Source organism: Chenopodium album, chromosome 8 (genome assembly GCF_948465745.1).
Source record: "Chenopodium album chromosome 8, dcCheAlbu1.1, whole genome shotgun sequence".
NCBI classification, from domain to species: Eukaryota; Viridiplantae; Streptophyta; class Magnoliopsida; order Caryophyllales; family Amaranthaceae; genus Chenopodium; species Chenopodium album.
In genome coordinates this window covers 51,162,734-51,171,397 of record NC_137841.1, presented here as the reverse complement: position 1 = coordinate 51,171,397, position 8,664 = coordinate 51,162,734, and positions in this window count along the sequence as shown.

The window sequence follows — 8,664 nt, the reverse complement described above, 5'->3', positions numbered from 1 at the left end:
TCTTTTGCTCTATCTTCTTTCCCTTTGGACGCCACCGTACTTTAGTGTATGATCACAGTGGGGTTCAAGCTAGGGGTAATTCTTAAAATATTCCCAACAGGTAGCCAATTGATTCTTAAGTTCATTGACTTTTTCTTGAGTTGCCATTATCTTTTTAGGTTTCCTCTTTTGACGATTCGGTTTATCAAAAAGTAATACTTGAATAAAGAGGTTGTCCTTGATTAATCGCCCTTCTCTCCTCGACCAAATACTGTGGAAAAGGAATTTGGGGATATTCATTGTTAATTATTTGACTCAACTCTATTTAACATGCATAGATGGAAGGAGGTAGGAAGAATGAAGGTTGTGATATGGAGAAAGCATGTAGAGAATGGAAAGATGATGTAGATGGAGAGATATGAAAAAATTAGGAATAGAATATACCCCCAACTCAAATGACGGAAAAAAAAAACCGACTCATGCATGAACATAAGACATGGTCATGGTGACATATACAAAGTTTGTGCTAAGACTAGTGAGTGTAGGTGACAAGTTAAGACTCTTGTCATGACCATGTGGCTAGACTATATGACTAGACTCAAGCAAAGACTAAGTTAAGACTTCACGCACTACTACAAAAAACTCCTAATAAGTCGGACTTTTAGAGTCACTTGTACATAAGGTGCGACTTATAAACCTATCGAGTCGCCTCATATTTATTAGGCAACTTGTTAAGTTGGGGTTAAAATCAACAAAGCACCTAACGAGTCACCTAATATATATGAGGTGACTTGATAAGTTAACAAGTCGCCTCATATATGCATGCGACTCTATAATCCGACTTATTTGGTGGTTTAAATTAGATTTTCAAAGTCACCTGTACATAAGGTGCGACTCGAAACCCTGTCGAGTCGCCTTATAAATATTAGGCGACTCAATAGGTGAGTTTTCTTATCTACGACTCTCACCTAATGAGTCGCCTTATATTTATAAGGCGACTCGATAGGTTAAAAAGTTGCACCTTATATACAGGTGACTTTAAAAATCTAATTTAAGCCACCTAATAAGTCGGGTTATAGAGTCACATGCATATATGGTGCGACTTGTAAACTTATCAAGTCACCTCATGTATATTAGGCGACTCATTAGGTGCTTTGTTGATTTTAACCCCAACATAACAAGTCTCCTAATAAGTATGAGGCGACTCGATATGTTTACAAGTCGCACCTTATATATAGGAGACTCTAAAAGTTCGACTTGTTAGGTGCTTTATTATATGACCACTACCTAATAAGTCGCCTAATACGTAAGACGCGACTCGATAGGTTAATTCTAAAAATGTATATAAAATAGTTACAATATCATATATATATGAAAAGTAACTTTGCATAATGGCAAGAACTTCAACCTTCCATGCAAAGAACTAGAGATCAAGAATGCTGAGTGTCATAAACGCTGACATTATATGAGATAATAAAAATAGTTGGAAAAAATGTTGATTTTTTACGTGTCGCCTCTTTCAGCACAAGCGACACAATAGATTAACATATGAAGTCGCCTCTTTCAACACAAGCGACACAATAGCTTAACAAATAGAGTCGCCTAACAACTAATAGGCGACTTATATAAAAGCTATCAAGTCGCCTCAAAGGCGACTCCTAAAGTTGGAAGCTATTGTGTCGGTGGCTGTGGAGTCGCTTTTAAAGCGACTTGTTAGGTCATTTATAAGCGACTCGATAGGGGTTTTTTGTAGTAGTGACGTATATGCATTAAACTGGACAGGCTATGGTATTTTAGTCATAACTTTTTATCTGTGACTCTTATTGGGACGAAACCAACACCAAATTAAAGATAAAACTCAGGGCTACAGATCCATATGTTGTACAACTCGTGCAGTATACTTGTGCAGTATACGGGAATAAAAATTCGGGTTGACTTAGAGGAACTATGACTCGATTTTAGGTATACTTTTTAGCTCAAATTAATTAATTAATTAAACAAATTCCTTTAGTTATTAATTAGTTTATTTAGTATTAACACAAGTTAAACAAACGGTTAGGAAAAAACACCTAGAGTATGCACAAGCAAAGAATGCACAAGTAGTTAAGTAGTCACAATATGATGCAATGAGTTTGCAACCTAACCATGGCTCTAGTTCTCTAAAGTTCGAGATATGGGTTAGTCAAAGAGGGTCCATGGTTAATTGTCCGGATTCACCGCGCGGAAGCCTAACCGTGAAGGGTTGGCGCGAGTGGATCGGACACCGCGAAAACTCGCTTCCATGGTTTGGTGAATTCAACATTCTCGGATGTACCCTTTGCTGCTCAGAGCGTTCAATCAGGTAGATGGAGCATGAATTCCCAGAGGGTTATGTCCATATGTAGAACACATATGGGTTTCAGAATAGTGAGAAAAACTCAATGAGGAAGTAGGATCGAGCAAACAGTGCTAAAACCTGGTTAAAATTAGAACGCATATTTCTGGCTCGGTATTGGAAGAACTTGGCGCCAGCAAACAAAGGCCAGTGCCACAATTTGGCTTTAGCGCCTGGCGACAGAAGTTGTCGCCTGGCGTTAAAGTCAAATAATTGGCGCTACACTTTGTTCCCTGACGCTAGTTCCTACATGCCTCAGCATCTTTCTGTGCTCGATAAAATTTTCCAGTTTCGCACATCATTATTTCAATCCTAGTTGTGAAAGATATTCCTCAAATTTCCTACGTGTAAAAATCCTATGTTTTTAACTCATTACGGATGGTCTTTCCAATGAGATCTTTTTTATGAATATGACAATAATGTTAATAAAAATTACGCACATGAAATACTTAGAACTTTTCGAGTCTCATCCACTCATTCTAAATCATTGCCGAAATAAATTTCAGGAATTAAAATAGAAATCCTCCCCAGTGGAGTCGCCAAAAAACTGTAGGGAATATTTCAAGCATTATCCCTATCTTGAACCTCACTGTGATCATACACTAAAGTACGGTGGCGTCCAAAGGTAAAGAAGATAGAGCAAAAGAGTCGCCAAAAAGTTTTAGGAACTTGTAAACCGTTCACAGGGTGTAGGTTACACCCCTTAACGATCCAAGAGATCGTTAACTCCAATAGGGATGGAACCATGACTGGTAGTTCGAGGATGAAGGTACAAATCCAACCTAAAAGAGATTGAACCTGCCCTAATAATGGACCTCTACTTTATTCTGATCGTATTCATGTGCGCTTTCTGACTAACTTGCAATCAATAGGATTAACCCTAAACATGTTTATCTATGTTGGTTGAATATTAATGCACAAATAAAACTATTATTGGCGATCACTTGAATTATAATCATATTAACCCTAAACAAGATTATTAATTATCTTATTAAGCATGATTACAAGTACCAATTCCCTTTAAACATGCATAAAAGGCGTGATCAAGCAATAACAATAAATATCAAGCAACAAAATAATAATAATAAATTATAATCATAATAATAATAATAATCAAAACAATAATCATCATAATAATAATTATAATAATCATAAACATAATAATCATGTTAAAGCATAATAATAGCAAGACCCTAGGCATGATACTAACAAGATTAATAACAAACCCTAGCATGTCACTAAACATTAAAAAATCAAAGCTTTAACCCTAACATGATACTAACATGCTATTAGGAAAAAAATAGGAAGCATCGCAGGAATCATAATTGACATTATATTATTTGCCCTAAACATGATACTAGGAACTTATTGTTGTCATTCAAAACATCAAGCATCCTAACATGATACTAGGAATTATAATAACAACCTAAGCATGATTTCTATATCATAATATCAATGCAAACAATTAAAGCACTTACTTGGATGCCTCGTATCTCTTTCTAATAACAAAATACATGCGTTAGTAACTTCAAGGAAAATAATAAACAAAAAATTAAATTAAATAATTGAAAGAGAGATTTGGGACCAAACCCTCAAAAATATCAAACCTTTCACGTCTAGGGCGAAGGCAACTTCGAACTTGGCTAGGTGTGTCTAGTGCTAATGTATGAGGAATTGTGTTTGTAAAAGGGTTGGTTTAGAAAGAGAGAGAGAATCAAGAATTTCTTGATGAGAGTTGATAATTGAAAAAGGGGAGATATCACCTCTATTTATAAAGAAAACAGAGGGTCGAAGAATAAGAAAAGAATCTGAATTCGAATCGAAATAAAACTCGATGGACAACAGTTTTTGCAGATTTTGTTTTTATCATATCTTTTGATCCAGAAGTCCAAATAAGGCATATAATATGTCGTTGGAAAGCTCTTAAAGTCTACTTTCCAACCCAATTAGAATCAGATTAAAATATGTTGTTGATAAAAAGATATGGCCGAAATATTAGGACGGTGTCAGTTTTGGATAGAGTTTCATATCTTATTCATATTTTTTTCGTTATAACTTGGATTTAATATTATAATATATCATTGGAAAGTTAATTTCAAGATCTATCCAACCATATAAAATTTGGATAAATATTATGAGGCACAAAAATAAAATCTGACTGTCTTTCAACATCTTTAAATTCGAATAGAATTAGGATTTAAGAAAAAGGAAAGTTTTAAAAAAGGAAAGTTTTTATTTAACTCAAATTCTTTAATCTTATCTTTTCAAAAAGGATAATTAAGATCTTTTAAAAACTAATAGAAGCTTCTAATTAATCCTAATTAGTTTAGGAATAGGATTAAACCTTTGGACCCTCCACATGATCATTGGGCCGTAGGTAAAATCCGGTTTGGGCCCAGTTTAGTATTTTGGTCATAACTTCCTCATTATTCATCGGAATTGGGCTTATAATATATCGTTGGAAAGGTCTTTTCAAGCATTATCCAACTAAACCACTATTGGACCCATATTATGGACCAAACTAAACTGGAATGCATGTTTTTCAAAAATAAGGTAAGTAAAGAAATATTTTCAAAAACAGAAAGAAGAGATATTTTAATAAAAACATCCTCATCACTAGACTTTTTACACTTTTGCTTTGTTTGATAATCAAATGAAATGAAAGGTATTCATCACTGGGTTTGGTTTTGAGGATATACATTTGGGTGTCTACACTTACCCTAACTTTTTAAATTTTTATGAGCCATATAATCATAGCTTTTATCTTTCTCAAATCATAGGCTTTCAACTTGAATCATCCATGTCTACTGTAATAATTGAATCCCCTGAAGGTGAAAAAGCAGCTGCTCTCACTGAATGGTATGCTACTTAGCATATATCTCTTAAATGAACTAATAACAAATATCTAAGCTTCATTCACGCTAATGAAATCTCTCAATAACAGGGAAAGAAATCATCGTACTGTTCTTATTAAACATCAGAATAGAGTTATAGCTGCATAGAATCCACCTGCAGAAAGAACTTTGACAACAATAGCTCACATCAAAACCAAAAAGGTAGACTTATATTGTACAGCATTTCTATGCAGCCGCTATATACTATGCTTTGTTTTAGGTTACTAGCTTTGAGATAGTTTATGCTTATATGCTTTTAAAGCCAGGACATTAAATGCCGAGATTATGCTAATATTTATATTGATAATGCAGCTTACAAAAACCCTTCCACAAGAGATTTATTGGCTCAGAGTTACAACATCAGATATTCAATACGACAGACTTAGAACATACATAAGGTGTTCTTACTGTGGAAGGCGAACACATCTACCACTTGGAGCAGTTTATGGGTGTGTAGCTTGTGAGAGAAATGAAGTATCTGCTACATACCGGTACAAACTACCAACAAATTACCTTAAATAAGAACAACAATATATCCTAAGAACTTAACTAACATAAATTCTTCAAAATTTGCAGAGCTACTATAACTTTTACTGCTTCAGATGGAATAGGAGCACTGCAGCTTACTACATTCACTGAAAACTCAGTCCCACTGCTTGGCATGTAAGTTGCAGATATCTACCATATGAAGGCACTGGTAAATAGTCCACAGCTCTGACTTCAAATCAATAGTTGTTTGTCTGTGTTATTGCTTCTCAATTTCACACAACATATCTGCTGCTACAATGCTACATTCCTGTATTTCAACTACCCAAACAAGCTACCATTTGATATTAGCAAAATTGGTTTGACATTATTAAATTAAGTTTCACATAATTAGCTTTCATTTTCACTTAAAATCTATCCATGTTTCAGGATGATACTACCAAGTTCAGCCAAATAGCTAATAGGCTACGTAGTACATACTTCTTGCTTAAGATTGGGCCTACAACTGCTCTAGAGCAGAACAAAGTGCTGCAATGGGGCATAAAAGGTGTGGATATGGAAGACACTATCACAAATGATGATGCAGGGACTACTTCTGTACCTGTTCCTACAGGGTCTGGTTCTAAAAGAACATGAACAAAAGGAGATACAAAAGGGGGTGAAACTAAGGAGGACTCTACATGTGCAGCCAAACATGGGCAAAACATCAGCAAGACCATAAAAAAAAAAGAAACAGTTGAAGCTTACGACTTATCAATCTTCAGCCAAGAAGAAGAGGATGCTTGCTTATTGGTAGAATCAATGGTTGCAGCACAGAAAGCAACTCAGTCAACTACAGAAGATTCTGGATCCAACAGGAAAAGACTTGATTCTGGTGATGAATCTGAAACTGCTACACCAGAAAAAGATGTCCTTAAACATCAAGTGGAGTCAACAATCAAGGCTGCAAGCATCATGAAAGAGAAAGAAAGCACTCTAGGCTATTGTGCAGCACTTAAGGGTAAAGGTGTTGCCTGCGACACAGACACCATTTCAGCTGAAGCAAGGGTAACAGTAAACCAGGAAAAGGACATCAAACGACGAGCCCTCGTGTTAGAGGATGTCACCTCTAATGAGCTTTAGGGAAAAAAACAGTCCGGACAGATCGGTTGGGTAACAACTTCACTTATTGAATCTTTTGCTATGTACATACTTATTAAGGGTATGCGTAAGTATTATGTATCATGTGGCTATTATAAAAGACAAGTATGATCAGCCTGCTTGTCTTAGAATAATACCACATATATAAGAACAATATCGGTTATGGTTAAAGCTTTTGAAGCCTATGGTCTTGGAAAGGAACAAGCCTTGTAAAAATACTTGTTCCTATACAACACCAACTGCTAAAGTGTCAGCTTTGACACGCGATATAATCAAGCTAGCTTTTGTTGTCTGATTGGTTAGATAAGCCACAGAACCAATCAGACATAATGAACTTATATAGGAACAAGTCTACTATAGCACTTGTTCTCATATAAGACTGCATCCTAACATAATCTTTTGCTATCTACGTGATTGGTACTGTGTATCTAGAATATTAAAAGAATTAGGCTTTGTGTTTCTGTTATTGTAATTAGTAGTTGTCTACTTATGATATCAGGATAATGTGATGTGTTATTATGGCTAAATATTTTCATCTATCTCCTTTATCTTACTTTGGCAATCATAACTTATAGGCTATTATTCTTTACCGCATTTATCCAAATCTTCGACCCAACATTGATTGATCAGTAGCAACATAAGCCAAAATCTTTGAAACAAAACATAGGCATTATAAATGACACACAGCAATTTAAAACAAAGCATAAAATATAACAATAACCCTTGACGACTAATTACATAGATAGAAGATTCATAAACCATAGATAATGTCATATTTCAATAATTACAAGATCTTATTTTCCAAACTACTTGCACACATAAACAAAATATTTATTGTTCTTAATTTTCTTCCATAACCTAAAACCCCCAAAAAAAAAAAAAAAAAAAAAAAAAAAATGAAGTAGATTTCCATACCAGAATCTAACACCCCAAATAACTCTAACAGTCTATAAATTTATACTACCATATATAGACTTCAGCCTAAAAAAACCTACAGCAGCAAACAAAATGCTTCTCCTCTAAACTAAGTTTCCCACACCAGGGTTTCAATCAGAAATTCTCATAGCAAACATAGATGAATCTTCACTTGTTGCTTGACTTCTTTCATTGTTGTTCCCAAAATCAGAAGACGGCCCACTATCATCATCATCATAATAATCATCATTGCCTGATTCAACTGATACATCTAATTCTACAACCACTTCTTCTCACTCTTAGTTTCTGAATTAAAATCTGCATCACTTTTAGCATCTTCATCGATTTCCTCATCTTCCTCCGTCTCATCATCTTCCTCAGTCTCATCATCGTCCTCCGTCTTATCATCTTCCTTTTCCCCATCTTTCTCAGCTATATCCTCCTTTTCTTTCTCTTTTGCCTCACCACCTTCCTTCTCGCCATCTTTTTCAGCCTCATCCTCCTGTTTCTCTTCTGCCTCGCCTCCTTTATTAGTCTTTTTTTCATCATCATCACTATCTGTGTCAACGATAATGACAGGCCATTCTCCACAGTCATTCTTTTCGACTTCTCGCTTTCTTTTTCTGCTGGATTCTCCTTTTTCTTTTCTACTCTTAGTTTTTGACATACCTTGCTGCAAAACCTCTAAGTGAATGTTCATCTTCTTCTTCATATCTGTGACATACTCAAGAAAGCTTGCAACATTTTCTTGAGGAGACTTCGACACATTAGGCCTCCAGATTCTAGGTGCGAATACTTTTCCAGAGGTGGCAGTACTATCCGTGCTACCCATTGTTGTTGGCAAGAAATTAAAATGAAAACGCTTTGAGAAAAAAA